General features: G+C 40.6%; 1 long non-coding RNA gene across 1 annotated transcript; it reads right to left on the minus strand.

The window, feature by feature from the left end:
- Nucleotides 1–14,479: 14,479 nt before the first annotated feature.
- LOC124476241 lies at nucleotides 14,480–15,848 on the minus strand. Its single transcript, XR_006957024.1, has 3 exons — nucleotides 15,803–15,848; nucleotides 14,956–14,992; nucleotides 14,480–14,504 (listed from the first exon to the last, which is right to left on the minus strand). It is a non-coding gene; the product is annotated as an uncharacterized LOC124476241 (long non-coding RNA).
- Nucleotides 15,849–17,724: the final 1,876 nt, after the last annotated feature.

Raw genomic sequence — 17,724 nt, forward strand, 5'->3', positions numbered from 1 at the left:
GTAAATAAAGTAGTTGGAAAAACAGAAATTACAAGGTTCAGTCATGTTCTGTTATGGATTTCAAATAATGTCCATTATTATGTGATATGTTATGTTATATTATAACAATAATATTATTAATCAAATGTATAGTCTTATGTTAATCTTTAAAACTTACAGAACTACTAACATGAATATTAGTTATAATACAAATTATTCCCAAACCAAAATACCAGATGATACCCCACACTAAGACAGGATTCACTCAATTGTGTGTTCCATTTAAAAAGTGTGTTTCTTCATCCTTTTAAAATTTTTGGGGGTCTTTAGAATGGCCAAATAAAATGTTCTATAAACTGTTCTGCTATCATTATTTTCCAAAATACAGGAAAACATGATGGAGAACAAAAGAAGACACATTTTTGTCAAAGGACAAACTTAAATATATAAAATAAAGTTTTTGTTTGGATTGAAGTAGTTCTATGGGAGTATGTTCCTAGAGTATTTCTTTATGTCTCACCCTAAAACTGTTGGATATATGAAATCAGAAAAAAAAAAAAAAATAACACAAAGAAGATAGACAAATAAATTAGTACAAAGCTAAATTCCCATTATTGGTTTCTGTGATCGTATTGAAAGGCAGGGCTGAGCAATGTAAGTCACCAACACACTAAACCTGCTCAGACATCCTGTGTCATTTGCATTATTACTTATTTTCTGTGGTTTTATGGTAACCAAGTTAGAATTTAGTCCTTCTTTCTTAGTGAATAAAACAAGGCATAGAATATGTGAGTTATGGTAATAACTGTGTCTTTACCATAACTCACATGGTAAATATGAGTTGGTTATTACTGTTTATTTATCGGTTTCCTAAAATACACTGTTTCTAAGTGTTTTATTGAACACTGATAAACAAAGATATAACAATTTCAATGACTTAAAGTTTTGTTTAACAGTATCTCTTTTCACATGGTGGGATTTATTTTCTGTGTGAGTCCTGTCTTATTCCTGCTATAAGTACGACTAAACCAGTTCTCTCTGGTGTGCTCATGAGTACATTTGTACATGATATCTGAAGTAGTCAAAGGTTCTAGTGAACAGTGACCAGAGATGAGGAAACATGATGGAGAAAAACACTAATGCATTGTTCTGAAACATGAAATAAACATTCACATTTACACAGATGGACAGGATAAAATGTTACTCAAGAGTCCTCCATTTCGTCCACATTTCACTTTTATGTGGTTGCTGTTTGTTGAATCTGATGGTGCAAACTAAAGAGTTAAAGGAGCACAGAGTCAATGTGAAGATGTAAAGTGTTCTCACCATGTGACCTTTTTCACTTTCACTGGCTGCTGAACTGCTGCTTCCATGTAACTGCTCAGTGTTCGCTGCAACAGTGGAAAGATAGGTACAGTCCTTCAAGAGGAAACCAGGAGTATTTTTACCTTTGAGCCTCATTACAAAGGCCTGATGCTGCACAGAGGACCTGCTGCAGCTTTAGCTGACGCAGTGGGACCTCCTCTCTCTTGATGCAAATCATCCTCACAGATGACAGCTAAATAACACAGTAAATCACTTATTAATGTAGTTAGAATGAAACATGTCACAGTGACAGCTTTTATTTAGTAAAACATTTATAATACTGGTTTGATTAAACAATAAACCTACAGAAGATCAGTGCACACATTGTAATTACTGGGAATGTTGATTTAAGTTAGTGTATCAGTGTGTTACTGTGATGAACAGAATCAACATACTGGCACAATTTTCCCCTCCATCGTGAGGAGGCCCTTGGTCCCCTTCACATCCTTTATGGATGTGTGTGAAGACGGGGGACAGACATGTGACCATCAACCAAAGAGTCAACAGCAGTTTGTCTCTACTGAAGAGGAAGGTGATGCAAGCATGAAGGTCGAACTGATCCTGAGGAGAAGACAAATATATAATCATGAACTTTAGTCTTTAAAATCACAAGCTGAAAGGTCACATGATGCATGATAAGTTTATACCTTTAACAGTGCTGCAGAGCACAAACCATCCCCTGTCAGTGAGATTTAACATGTGGATGTTTCAGAAGTGTTGATGATAACTTTCTGTTCATCTGTATGGGTCTCAGCTATGAAGGATTTACAGGAGAGGAAGGCCTACAGAAAGACAATGGAACTGGGAATTAGCATACTCAGAGTAATGTAGTTAAAATTTTGTATTTCCAAAGAGAAGATTTCCACTCTACCTTCTGAAAGCTGAGAAGAACCCTGGTCACTTGCAGGAGGAGGACTTGTCTCTTTAATAACAAATATATAATCATGAACTTTAGTCTTTAAAATCACAAGCTGAAAGGTCACATGATGCATGATAAGTTTATACCTTTAACAGTGCTGCAGAGCACAAACCATCCCCTGTCAGTGAGATTTAACATGTGGATGTTTCAGAAGTGTTGATGATAACTTTCTGTTCATCTGTACGGCTCTCAGCTATGAAGGATTTACAGGAGAGGAAGGCCTACAGAAAGACAATGGAACTGGGAATTAGCATACTCAGAGTAATGTAGTTAATATTTTGTATTTCCAAAGAGAAGATTTCCACTCTACCTTCTGAAAGCTGAGAAGAACCCTGGTCACTTGCAGGAGGAGGACTTGTCTCTTTATGATGCAGCTGGTGGTCTGAGGCAGCATGATGTGTGGTTTTTCTCAGGGTCAGCCAGGTGGTCAGGTGAGGGTTAACAGTGTCCATTTTATGCTCTGCTTTGAAGAAAGACTGGGATGGCAGGATGCAGAAGATTTCTCTGTGATGGGTCTGGTTTGGACTGACAGTTCATGAAGATGATGTTGAAGTGTGTTGTGTTGTTCTGGAGTTGGTGCTGAAGAATGTTGTCATGAAGGATACAGGAGAACATGTCTCCTGTCTGGAGGAAACAAAGCTAAACATCTAAACTGTTTTAGTTATAGTAGAGTTATAGTTCTTTGACCGGCCACCCCACCCCCAACCCACTTTGCCCTCCACCCCAGTGGGGTATCAGCTGGTGTTATTGGTACATCAGAAAGCATGTGCTGCACCTACAGCTCATGCTTTCTGATGGTAAATGTAGCAGCTTTTATAGAGCTGCTCAGACAGTGGTGGCCTGTGCATTTATCAATACTGACCCAACCCACCCAGATAAATGCACAGGCCACATCGTGTTGAATATAGAGGTCATAGAAATGTATTTATATTATTATACCTATTATCATTTTAATATATTATCATCATTTGATTCATTATAACTTATATGTGTAATATTATTTAAATTAAATAATAAGTATTATATCAGCTGTAAATAATATTTTTATGAGGTGAAACCTTAAATATTGAGAAAACTTACAGTATCTGGGAAAATTTAATTATCTGATTCTGTTAAATATCAATAGCATTTTGTGACAAAACTTTTCTTAATACTTATCTCTTCACCAAAAATATATTATTATCTCTTCACCAAAAATACACACTTCAGGCAGTCATTCTTTACATTTTTCATGATTTTTAAGACTCACCGACCTCTTCATGGTTCACTGGTGGACAGGGCACAGAACACTGGGTTGTGATAGCTGTAATACGTCCTCATGACCCCTGACTGGAGACATCTCTGTGGCTGGGAAATGAAAATGAGATCAAGCAGTGTGTTCTTGTCTGTGGTGGCAGAGGTGATCAGCTGTACATATCCCTTAGACTGAAACAGATCTAGAATTGGCTTTGTTGACCCGAGTACCTGATTCTCAATGAAGTCTCCACACACAATAACAGGGTGACAGTCCAACACCCCAAGTGCATCCAAACGGCTTACCAGGTTTTCCAGGAACGGTCTCAGACTGTAGTCAAGAGGTCTGTACACAGCTGCAATCACTGCACAGAATGGAGCCTCAACCTTCAAAGCCACAAACTCAAGATCAGTCACATTATGCAAATACTGTCTTTCACGCACCTGAATGTGGTTTCTCACATAAACAGCAACTCCACCACCTCCTTTGCTGGCCATCTGAGGATATATAGTATAGGACGCGTGTCTGTTGCGTTTGAACATGTTGTAGCCATCCAGCTGAAGACTGTCTGCAACAAAGGAGCCTTGCAGGTGAGTCTCTGTCAGACACAGTACATCTGCTAGCCTCAGCTCATGATGTCTCTTGATGTCACCGATGTGAGATGGCAGTCCCTCTGTGTTGTGATGAACAAGGGTCAGAGTGTCAGGCCTGTTTACTGTTTCTGTCACCTGAAGAAGAGGCATCATGTGATCCACATCGGCTTGTCTCATGGTCTCGAGCGCTGCAGTCACTTCAGGATTGGCGTATATTTTCTTTTCATCCAAATCTAGTAAATAAAGACCACTGAGAGACGTCACTCTGCTGAGAGCTACATAAGCCATACCTGCTTCAAAGATTTTCTGCAGTGACACCACAGCTGCATGTGTTGTGAGGCCCTAGGTTTTATGGACAGTGCACGAGAACGCCAGCCTTACAGGAAACTGTCTACGCACCACTCCATTCTGTTTCAGCTTCTCCTCTGCTCTCTCGATGTAAACCAGATTGGCAGATTCTGGAGCTCCACTCTGGTTTATTGTTACACCTGTCTGATTGTCCATCCTCAGGCCCAGCTTAGTGATGTGTTCATCATCTTCTGCTCATCAGTGTGGCAAAAGCACCGTTAACCAGACTATTGTGAACATCAAAGTTTCTGGTGAGCATGACACAAGCCTTTTCAGCAACTTTCAGAGTGTCTGCTAAGTCATTTCGACCTCCCTTATATGGTGTGTCTTTTCGTGCCATTGTGCCTGTTCGGGGATCTTTCTGGAAGTCATCTGCATCGATCGTTATAATGTTGGAATGGAACAAAGACTGTGTTGCTGAGTTGTGTTCATCAACCAACTTATTTGTGGGGGAAATGTGCAGAACCTCAGTGGGACAACGAGCTCGTTCAGTGATGGTCTGTGACAACAAATCTCTGCCTGAGACAGCTCATCTGCCTTTTGTTTCACCCGAATCCTGTTCAACATGTCTGCAAAGGCAACATCATCTTTCTGTCTCATGATCTCCGTCAGAGTGATCATCTGAAAATGTTCCTGCCACAGGTCAATATCTGCTGGATCGTGTACACAGAGCGGGTCAGACTGTCGCACAGGTGGTAGCTGATAAAAATCTCCAACAGCTAAAACTGACATTCCACCAAACGCTCTCTGATTGCCTTTGATCTGTTTCAGTCGTGCGTCCACATAAGCAAAAAGAGGCTTCGAAACTATCGAGATCTCATCGATTATGATGATTTGAGCATTAAACAGTTCAGATCTGAGTTCATCCAGTTTGTTACCAAGTCCTTGGATTGGTGGTTTCAGACTGCGGGGAAGCTTCAGTAGAGAGTGAAGTGTTGTGCCACAGATGTTGAAAGCTGCAGTTCCAGTGAAAGAAGAGAGTAAAACAGTTGGGTTTGATATGTCAAACTCCTCTGAGTAGAGTGGCAGTTTGCTCAGTATCTTAGATGCCACTGAGTAAATGCATTTTATCAGGTGTGACTTTCCTGTTCCTGCACCACCGTTGATATAAAAGAAAAACTGCTCTGGATTTAGGCCACACACAAGTTTATTGCACCAGTCTCTGATTGCATAGAACACACAGGCCTACTTCTGGTTCAGGTTCTGATATATATGTCGTAGCACAGCTGGATCCATAGCTGGGGGTTCTCCGATGGCTCTCATTTCTGTTACAGCAGCAGACTGAGGACAATAGTCGGGCACATTTTCCTGTTCATCGTCTGGCTCTCTTTCCTGCAGGTCATCATCACACGGCAACCTCACAACTTCAGATTCAGGAGCAAGATTACACCATTCATCAATCACATGGTCTCTGCTCTCCTCAAACTCTACAAGTGCATTCTCAATCTCCTCAGTGTTTTTCTCATATTTGTCTCTGTTTGTTTTGACAATATGTTTCACACTCTCAGGACGGTTTGAGCCTGGTAGCTGGACCCAGCCAGAGTTGTAAAAAGAGTCTTAGGTTGGAAGATCGGCACTTCGTATTTCATACTCAGATCGGTGAGGAAGGTACAGTCTCAGTAATCTGACATAAAACTGCTCTGGGTGTTTATCCTTTGAACAATGGTAATATCTGATGACAGAGGGCTTATCATTTTTCCGCCTTTGGACAAATCCCAGGTCATTCAGAAGTGGTAAAATGCCATCACGCTTTGAGTGGTCTGCACTGACAAACCTGCAGGTAGCAGCAAAATCAGCCTAGCACATCTCCTCATACTCTGGTGTTGTAGTCGGCGAATCGAAAGGCCAGAGACGCTCGGTGTTCGTCCCTGGCTTGGGAACCACAATTCACCTTAGGTTAGATTCTCAGGGAGATAATTGACTCGTTAATATCTGACTCCAATTTTAAGACACGTGCACGAGTGCGTTACCTGTAACCTCGAGCGCTAAACAGTTAATGACATGAAACTCTGACGTAGGTAAAAATCGTCTGCTTGATCAGAGCACCGACCCTAAAGTATGCGTGTTCACTAAACAGTCGTTTATCTCTACTATAATATAGTTTTAACCATAGTCGACCTAGTAGGATATGTAATCGATCACTCAGAGGCCCCGGTAAATTCCTTCGGAGCGTGGAGATCCACTGTAAGTGACTCAGAGGCCTTAAGTTAAAACCTACTCAAAAGTCTATGTTTATAATCAGTTAGCCGCATCAACCAGACTAGATCTAAGTTTTCACCGCCGTAGCCTGATAGATACGTTTCAAAGAGAACAAGTAACGTCAAAATGCAAAATAATAGTTTATTATCTAAATAGTAAGATAATCAATACAATGATAATGAAATATCATCAAATACAAAACATACCTTCAGAGCAATGGTTAACAAAGGTATGTCACAATGAAGACTAGGCGCCTAACGCACCGGAGCTGTATCGTAAACCAAACTCGAAGTGATTGGTAACACTTCTTCCTATATACACCCAAACCTGACTAAAGTGGGGACACCGGTCACATGACTGAAAAGTAGTCTAAACGCATACAAATTCAAATTGGATCATTAATCAAGGCTACAGTAGACCAAGTGGTTCCCTTGCAAGACAGGGGAATATGTTAAACACATGTTGGTCTGCTGTAGGCACAAACTCTGTAAACCCTGTACATGTACATGTTACAGTATTACAATTATTACAAGCATGTAATACATAAAATAAGAAACAAAAGCATATCAAACATGACATTAAAAGCTGTTTAGAACCTTATTTTCAAGAACACAACTTTTAATGATAATTTCAGAGTCTTCCTCTGTCCACCTTCCTCTTCAACTGTTGAGACCACCTCTCCAGAGGTGTGTCATTAAGGTGTGATTGTCATTTTAGCATTCATGTAAATCAACGACTGTCCCAGACGAGTGTCTGGGTGACCAGTGCCAAAGGGGCTGCCAAAACAGCCCTACAGTGTCTCAGGTCTGGCTTTGTATTTGTCACTCAAACTTGTCATCCAGACATTACAAGACTCTGACGGGGTGTCCTCCAAGAATGACATGGGGCGACTCATTTTCACTGGATTGTCATCAGTAGGAATGAACACAACACTGCATGAACACTTTTTCATCTTTATTCCACATGCACGAGTCACACACTCCTGAGCACTGATCTCTCTCTTTTTTGAGTAAGCCTGCATGACAGCTCTAATCTCATCACACTCATTAACTCTGTCCATGTTGGAATTCTCCATGACTGTTTTCAGGTACTCTGACAGACCACTTTCCTTCTTTGTGATGTATTTAGTCAGATACTGTATACACGAGTAAGCATTCAGAATGAAAGACACATCGATGTTACTGTCCCAGGCTTTAAGCTGATGTGGGTTGTACCCGTTTATCCAGCAGTCGTTGGGATCACACTTCAGGTGGATCGCAGTCTTGCTGTTCATACTCTGAAGGTACTGTTCATACTTTGCCAGTGTCAAGTTGCATTGAGAGAGGACCTGCTCTAGACTCAAGGAAGCAATTTCAGGTTCATTCAGCAGCTGCAGCAGAGGTCTGAGTTTGCTCTTTGCAGTTCCAGTGTTATCATCCTCACCAGGTCTTGTGATCATTGTGCTTGTGCAGGGTGGCTTTGGAAAACCAAACCGACAACCAGAGTTCACACTCTTGAAGCAACTCCTAGTGTGGTTCTTACTGTGCTTCTGAACTTCAGAGACTTTCTGGTACAGTTCAGGTTGTGTTTCTGGGTCAGGTAGTTGTGCTGAGATGTATCTGTCTACAAAATCACACACAGTCTGATCATCACAAACATCCAGTTCAGGTGCTCCATCAATCCAAAGCATTCCATGAATATGTGGACTTCCTCTGTGCTGAAACTCTACTCTGTAAAAAAAGTCAATCACTTTCCCCAGTGGCTGAGCATCTGAGAGCAGCAGATCTCTGAACAGTGCCTCAACACGCTTATCAAACAAACGCATGCATGTGACAGGGTTGGATCGCAGAATCTGACATTTAGCAGTCCAGTCAAGTGATTCAAAATCTACCTCTTCACCTTGCTGTCTCTTTATTGCTTCAATCACTTCAGGCCATCTGAATTCAGCAGCTGAAAATGTGCAGAAGAATGTCGGAGTTCCCAACTGTCTGATCATGGCAAACAGATCCTTCGTGGTTTTCTCCCAGTATACTGGAGTCCCTTTCAGTGGCTGCATGAATCTGATTGAATCTTTATTTCTCACCAGTTTCTCAACCTCTCTTTTGTCTTGTAACATGCCTGAGGTTATCATGCGTCCATCTCTGGTCATAGTTTTACCTTTCCTCAGCTGTATCGTCATGCTGTTATTAGCCAAGTGTATCTCTATCAACTGTGCAAAGAACAAGTAGTTTGGGTCTCTGGCAAAACGATCATCCACATTAAAAAGCTGTGACTTGAAATATCCACTTGGACTGACTTTAATGTGTCTTATTTGGTCTAATGTGTTCTCATCCGTAGGAAACAGTACAGGGAATGACATTGATTCCAAATGTGAGTCCTGAAGAAGCTTACTGGGCTATTCCTCTGTGCTGGTGCCACACAATAAGTGTTATCACTGTAACAGAGGATCTCTTCTGATATGTCAAGAGGCTGAAGGCATGATTCTAAAGCAAACCCTCCATTTGGCAAATCACCTTCGTCTCCGTCATCTCTCTGCTGCTGTGGTTGTTCACATTCACCATTCTGATCATTTACAGGCTCATTTTCTGCCTCACACAGTGCATTTCTCTCACACACGTCAATTTGCATCAAATCTGCACCATCATAGTCATCCTCCCCCATGCTAACATCATCATCATCATCATCATCAGGAAGTGTTGGGTCACAGAGTTCCGCTTCATCTCTAATAGTAACGTCCTGTTACTGTGGATGAATCTGCTTCAGTTTCAGTAATGCAGAGACTAGTTAGACCAGGTTACTGTCTGAAAAAGCTGATGCCCTCTGTAAGACAAACGTCTTTTCAGTTTCACTCTCATCACCTGAGACTCACTCCTCAGTCTGGGTAATGCATTGACTGTTTCTTGGACCTCAGATGGCACACACACAACATTTCCCCAGATCAGTCTTTGTCTGCCTCTTGGAAGAGGAATGATCTTTGCAAACGGTATGCACTTAGCAATCAAATGTCTTTCCAAAATATTCAGATCTGACAGTTCGCTGGGAATTTCAGACAACTCAAGTTTATTAGCTGCTGCGAGGTTTGGCATGCATCCTTTCTTTAGATGAGCGTGGCATGTGTGACAAATCCACTCTTTCCTTCTCTCATCAGGAACTGTGCATGGTTCACTTCTGCAGGCTTCATCACAAACATGAACATACTTTCCTGTCAGACATTGTGCGACCACATTTGGATTTTTGTCATAGTTTGACCTTGTGCACGTTCGTACCTGGTTGGGAAACAAGGCCTTATGGCACACAGTGCAGACATAAGTGGGACCAGCCTTAATATTAGATCTAAACACAGATATGGCTTCATTGATCAATCTATTCTCAACTGTCTCGTGTTGCAGACTCTGTGTTTCTCTGGTCTCTGTTTCACTCCGAGTGTTTCTGTTCATCCGTCTGTATTTTCTTTTTATGCTCACTGTACATCTGATGTTATGCATCGTCCTAAATGAATGATTGTTATATCGTTTTCTCATTAATTCTTTCATAAGCTCTCTGTGTCTGAGCCTGAATACTCTGTCATCTGCATAACGATGAGTGATATAAGATCTTTGTTTCTGTCGAAAAGCTTCACTTTGACTGTAACGGTTTCTGATGTAGATCATTTGTTTCTGTCGAAAAGCTTCACTTTGACTGTAACGGTTTCTGATGTAGATCATTTGTTTCTGTCGAAAAGCTTCACTTTGATTGTAACGGTTTCTGATGTAGATCATTTGTTTCGGTCAAAAAGCTTCACTTTGACTGTAACGGTTTCTGATGTTCATCTTTAGTCTATCTCGAAACACTTTGTTTGTTCTATAATTATTAGAAAAATACTGCTTCAGATACTGTTTTCGTTTCTGTCTAAATTCAGCATTTTCCCTGTAGGAATTCCTCACGCTCTCTCTCTTTTTCTCTCTGACTTTCAGATTTTTCCTGTAAGAATCTCTGACGTATGATTTATGTTTTTCCCTTAATTCAGAGTTGTGTTTATACTTATTCATATTTTGCAGGGTTTTCTTCTGTCTAATATCAATATTATTTTGATATGTCAGGTTTGAGTAAGAGCTTTTCTTTGCTTTAAAAGTTTCATCTGAAGCATGTTTTTCCCTTTCTTTCTTCTTTTTATTCTCTTTACTTAGTCAAGGTTTTTCTGTCATCCTTAGTCTACTCTTCAGTCTTTTCCTCTGCTGTTTATTTAACTTTTTCAGTTTACAGGAGATTCTTATCAGTACAGTATCAGAGAGCTTAGTGGACAAATTGTTTCTTATTGAGGGTGAAAGGTTTGATTCACAGTGAGCATCGTGTGATGAAAGGAAACTGGATTCTCTTGTTGCTTCTTTGTCAGCACTGGTAGGAGGGAATGAGACATGTTGTTGTTTAACATCAGATGTAAAACTAATATCAGTGGACACACCTTCCATTACATCATCACAAAGATCATCTACAACAGGGTTCATCACTTCTTCTGTGAAGTCATGTGCAGGAGAAGCCTGTGTTAGGAATGTAACATCAACCTCTCGTTGAACAGCATTTGTGTCAGCTGACATTTCTGGTAAAATGTTCTCAGACTGATCAGTGGCTGTTTGCATTGTTGATTCATTTACAGCTTCCTCTAACAGAGGAGGTATATCAACAGCTGTGTGTCTGCAGCCTGTGTCTGAATGAGCATTTCTCTGGTTGGATGTGTTCACACAGTGAAATGACAGAGGCTTGAGTTCATACATACAAGATGACTGGATGTCAAACATTGTGTAGCACAACTTGATCCTGTCAATCATGTCACTCAGATGTATGAATTTCAGCATCACAGCAGTACCTAAGTTCAACAGCCTGGAGGACAGTGGCATTCCATTTGTGTTCCTGGAGTGTGTGTCAAAGTATCCGTACTGACCAGATCTGTATCTGAAAACTGCGATACATAACCCTGACATGATAAGCAGCCCATACTGTACATCTGATGACAGAAAGCTCAGTCCATGTTCAAGGCTGAGAAGCCTCTCTCCACCTCCAAATGTTCCATACACAGACAGCTGAGTCAAGTCCACCTGATACTTTGACCTGCGTGCACAAACTTCATCTGGAAGTTCATCAGATGCCAAATGGACACTGTTAGGAAACCTTTCTCTGGCCTGTCTGTACACAACATCACCTTTATCCAGAACTAGGTCAAGATCTGCTCTGCTAATCTTTTCATTCTCATGAAGAAATGACAGAAACACCAAACTGTTGGTCACACACTGACTGTTACTGTATTTTCCATATTTTAATGAAGCCTGACTGCGTGAGGCACAGACATGTGTCACTGATGGCTGAGGTTCCACATTCACACGGTGTTGATGAGATGTTCCAGCTGCATCACGTCCTTTCTTTACCATGCCAGCATAAGACACCTGAGGTACACCCTGCTTCACCTGTTGTTCTTTATCATGCTGGACAGCATCGATGACAGTGTTCCCATCAGACACTGCACTCTGACCTCTGCTGTTTACCTGCTGTCCATCAGAAGACTGTCCAACACACATACCATCACTGTGATGTCCTATCCTTACAACCTCAGCATAAGATACGTTCTGTGACACTGGGATACCTTCTGCTTGTTCACGCTAAGATTCTTTCTCCTTCTGCCATTTGAGCTTCTGAGCCTGAGATTGTTGACCCTGCATCGTTGCTGTGCTTTAAAACCTCAAAACGTACTTTATTTGTACTGATGTCACAAACACACTCCGGTTGTTGTGATATTTCAAATGTAGCTGTGTTTAGTTTATCAATATCCAACAATAATTTATTTAATTGGTAATTTTACATGCAATTACAAAAAATATGAAAGTAGAAAAGGTTGGTTGTCAAATGTGTGGAAAATATGAACTATGGAAATGTATATCTTATGTACAGTTATGTTAAGAAGATTTTTATTTCATGTATTTACAACTCAGTAACAGGTTTTATAGGACAAAACAGTAAATATCCAGAAGATAAGTAATATGTTTTAAGTACTCGGTCACACCACAGAGAAAATTATTATCAAGGAAATATACAAACTCAAGACTAAGTACAATTTGTCTTGAAGTTTTACCATAGAGACAAAAATAAATAAATATGGTAGTTAGAGTTTTACTCAGTAAGAATAAACAACATTAATTGGGTGAGATCTCAGATTTCTGAAACAGCAAGAAAAGGTTTCAATCAACCTTGGTTTTCCAAAACAAATCTGGTTCCGAGAACGTTGAGCCAAAGCAAATCTGGTTCTGAGAATGGTGAGCCAAAGCAATTCTGGTAGGCCAAAGCAAATATGGTGAGCCAAAGCAAATATGGTAAACCAAAGCAATTCTGGTGAGCCAAAGCAAATATGGTGAGCCAAAGAAATTCTGGTACATTTACATTTAGCAGACACCCTTATCCAGAGCGACTTACAGTAAGTACAGGGACATTCCCCCGAGGCAAGTAGGGTGAAGTGCCTTGCCCAAGGACACAACGTCATTTTGGTGTGCCCGGGAATCGAACTGGCGACCTTTAGATTACTAGCCCGACTCCCTCACCGCTCAGCCACCTGACTCCCTGCTCTGCTGGTAAGCCAAAGTAATTCTGGTAAGCCAAAGCAAATCCAAATATTAGATAGAGGGGGGGCAGAGGGATACAAGATAGAATGTCCAAATATTAGATGGAGGGGGATAGATGGATACAAGATAGAATGTCCAAATATTAGATGGAGGGGAGTAGATGGATACAAGATAGAATGTCCAAATATTAGATAGAGGGGGATAGTGGATACAAGATAGAATGTCCAAATATTAGATAGAGGGGGTAGGTGGGACAGGAAAGACAGAATGTCCAATAATGATAGGGACAATGAGAGGAGACATGTTGAACAGGAAGACACAGAGAAAACAATAATTAGACATTGTTGATAGCAGTAATCTAATTTAGCATTCTGTTACATAAGATGTGTAAACAGTTCAACATTTAATGGCTTCAAATAAACAGAATATTGAAAAAGTTAAATAAATCACTTTTCAGGCCAGTAGGATCAAGGATCACAATGACTCTTGCTTAGACTGTTGCTCTTGTTGGTTAGTGGTAGCTGATTTAAACTGTTGTATTATATTTAATCCTATTTTTATTGCTTTCCTACAGGTACACTTGCACTTAGAGATTCATGTTGTGTATTGTAATTTGCTTAACTACATGCTCTTATGGTTTCTTCCCTTTAGCACTTATTTTTGGTTGTTCACAATGTGTACTTCTGTTTTGGCTACCTGCAATGCTTTGGGGCTATCTTGTTGTTATCATCAGTGACCTATGCACTTTGTAAAGCTCTCTCTTGGAAGTCGCTTTGGATAAAACCGTCTGCTAAATGAATAAATGTAAATGTAGTTTCCAGATGTGTGTGAAAACAGCTGGTACTATGAAATGTGGACTTGATTAACATAATCTCAAGACCCACTGACTTGTTCAACATGAAGCAGAACAGTACAGAACTGATCACTGCACAACATGTTCTGCTCACATTACACACTGATTTCTGCCTTCAGTGATGTTCCATTAAAACTGTCAGCTTTCAACTGTCAGCTTTCTACTGTCAGACTCTGCTGCTGGGACCTGTTCTGATCCACTTTACAGGCAGAACAGCTCAGCTCACATGGCTCTAACATGACTTCAGTCAATGTTTACAGGTCTGTTTTCACTACATTTATATTCATGTGTGAACTCAGCAGTTGTGATAAACCACAAAAACTGTGATTAAAATGTGAAACACTCCTATACTCAGTAATGTGATGGACTGAAACTCAGTGACTAGAAATCTGATCACCAGCCAAGCAGGAGTTCTGGTCCGGTTCTCTCTGCGTCTGAGTTCTCTCTGGGTCTGAGAGGAGAAACAGTTTGTTAGTATCTGATCAGAAGAGTCTGAACACACACATCATCTGCTCTCACAGCTGATTGGTTCTGCTCTTCTCTGTACAGGATGAGGTTTAGTCCAGACTTTTGTGGACTTGAAGTAGTTAAATGCTGTTGGTTGATGATCAGAGAGGCTGAATGTGTTCATGATCAGAAACATGGAAACTATTCCAGTTCTGCTCTCAGAGACTATCCAAAGCTTTGAGGATCAGAGATCAGATGGAAATCAGAGCAGTAACACATCAGCTGTAAAATGTGTTCTCTGACTGATGATCGATGTTTCACTTCCTTCATGCAGTTTGAGAAGGACAGGTCTGCTAGATGTTACACAGCTGCACACTGACAGGAAGCTTCACTTCATATGAAACGGAGCAGGTGTCAGGAACGCATCCATCAAGGAACTAAATGTTGGTCCTCACCAGTCAGAGCAGGAGCAGGGGTCAGAGGTCAGGTAGTCTAAAGAAAGGAGGAAAAGAAGGTTGTCAGTTAAATTCTTCCAGCTAAGGACACAGCAGGTTCACCAACAGGCTGGCAATAAAACACCATGTAATGACACTGCAGCTTAGACTGTGTCACTGGGACATGGTGCTGCTGTTGTTGTGGGCTTTTCACACTCAGCTTTTCCATCAGCATCCAGAACATGTAAAGAGCACAGCTGTGCTGTCATTTCAGCTTTTTTCCAGAAAAAAATGACTGATGAGACACAGTTAGAAGCAGCACGAAGTTTCATCTTCTGTCAGCTGCCCTGCAGTGAACATTATGTGCTGAGCTGCTGCGATTGGCTGCTTTATCTGTCAATCACTGACACCGCCCACAGGGACAGGACAGTAACATGGGGACATCCACAAATAAGGAAACACTTTCTGCTGACATGGGAGACTCACTTTAAGTGGAAACACTTGAAATATTTCAGTCTGAATGGAAAGTTTGGACTAAAACTGTCTGTAAAACATGCATTAATGCACACAGTATAATCATCACCCGTCCACACATCCATTCAGTATTTCCAGGTGACAGAATCTGAATACAACAGTGCTACAAATATACTAACAAAGTAAAGATGTTTCTTTACTTCAGTACGTGTGGACAGAATATTTCTGCGTTCATTAAATGTCTGTTCGGGAGGGAATTCACTCACAAACTCTGATGTAACCCAAATATAATAAATCTGATCAAAGTTTAATGATCTTAAAATACAGAATATATTAACTCAGTCTGCTGATGTGATCTACAGTCTGTTTAACTATACAATAAGTCTGTTCTTACCAGCCAAAGCAGCAATCAGGGTTCTCTCAGTCTGAAAAAAGACACAGTGTTAGTTATCTGAGTGTAAAGACTGAAGCTACCTGAACCACAGAACACAGGGAGAGTAATACTCATTAATAGCTGTCTCTGTCTCTCTGATCAGTTACATTCAAGAATTTAAATAGATTTATTATCATGTCTCAGTTACAGAGACATGAACACGATGTGGTTTGTGTTATTTCACATGACCCAGTTCAAGTGTGAGGTGTGTACCGCCATAGCGAAACTGAGGAGAACTGTCGAATTGGACAAATATAGCGGCGGTCTCGTCGACATGACGTCACGTCAGTGGTATCCATGAATACATGCATAGAAACAGCTTTTACCACTCAAAACATTATTCGTGGTTAAACTAACTGAACAGAGGCTGGAACTAACTGTTTTCACTAAGCAGAGACCAGCATGAATACATTTAGATGTTAAGTCCTCGTAAGTCATCTTAGACACAGCCTTAGGGCCAGTTTTAGACCATTTATAAAGCGACTGTTAGCATTTAGGGTAATGGTTGCTAACCGTTATTAGCCAAAAGCAGTCAAGTAACCGTGGCTCATGGACAAGATATTTTTGCTGTTTGTTGCTTTATTTTTTTATGGTTTAACCCAAAAAACAGTTATGTAACTTATTTGAACAGCAATAGTGTTCCACAGCTCATAAAATTTGCATTGGCGACAAACCGAGTTAGAGAGCTATTTAACCTACCTGAGCAGACATTCAAGAAGAAGAATGTGCGTCGCTCGCGAACGCTGACGCAGAACAGACGTTGAAGGTCACTTGGAAAATCTACATACATTGATTCATAGACATACAGTGCCCTCCAAAAGTATTGGAACAGTGAGGCCAATTCCTTTATTTTTGCTGTAGACTGAAAACATTTGGGCTTGACATCAAACGATGAATGTGAAACCAGAGATCAACGTTTCAGCTTTTATTTCCAGGTATTTACATCAGGATCTGATGCACAAATTAGAAAATATCACCTTTTTGTTCGAACCCACCCATTTGTCACGTGAGCAAAAGTATTGGAACATGTGACTGACAGGTGTGTTTTGTTGCCCAGGTGTGTCCTATTACATACATTATTCAATCAATAAATACCACTGAATGTCTACACTCAGGTTCAGATTGGGTAAGATAGGTTTTGTCTATGCAGACTGTATTCAGAGGTGAAAACAACATGAAAACCAGAGCGCTGTCTTTGGGTGAAAAACAAGCAATTGTGAGTCTTAGAGAAGATGGAAAATCAATCAGAGCCATTGCAGAAACATTGGCCATAGCCAGTACAACCATTTGGAATGTCCTGAAGAAGAAGAAAACTACTGGTGTACTAAGTAACAGACGTCGAACAGGTAGACCAAGGAAAACATCAGCAGTTGATGACAGAAACATTGTGAGAGCTGTAAAGAAAGACCCTAAAACAACTGTTAGTGAGATCAGCAACAACCTCCAGATGGCAGGAGTGAAGGTATCACTATCTACTGTTCGCAGAAGACTTCATGAACAAAAGTACAAGGGCTACACCAGAAGATGCAAACCACTCATTAGCAAGAAGAATAGGAAGGCCAGGCTGGAATTTGCCAAAAAGTACAGAGATGAACCTCAAAAATTCTGGGACAAAGTTTTATGGACTGATGAGACAAAGATTAACTTTTACCAAAGTGATGGAAAGGCTAAAGTTTGGAGAAAGAAAGGAACTGCTCATGATCCCAAACACACAAGCTCATCTGTGAAACACGGTGGAGGTAATGTCATGGCTTGGGCTTGCATGGCTTCTTCTGGGACGGGCTCATTAATCTTCATTGAGGATGTAACACATGATGGCAGCAGCAAAATGAACTCGGAAGTCTACAGAAACATTTTGTCTGCCAATTTAAGGAAAGATGCAA

This window comes from Hypomesus transpacificus, chromosome 14, assembly GCF_021917145.1.
Source record: "Hypomesus transpacificus isolate Combined female chromosome 14, fHypTra1, whole genome shotgun sequence".
Classification (NCBI taxonomy): domain Eukaryota; kingdom Metazoa; phylum Chordata; class Actinopteri; order Osmeriformes; family Osmeridae; genus Hypomesus; species Hypomesus transpacificus.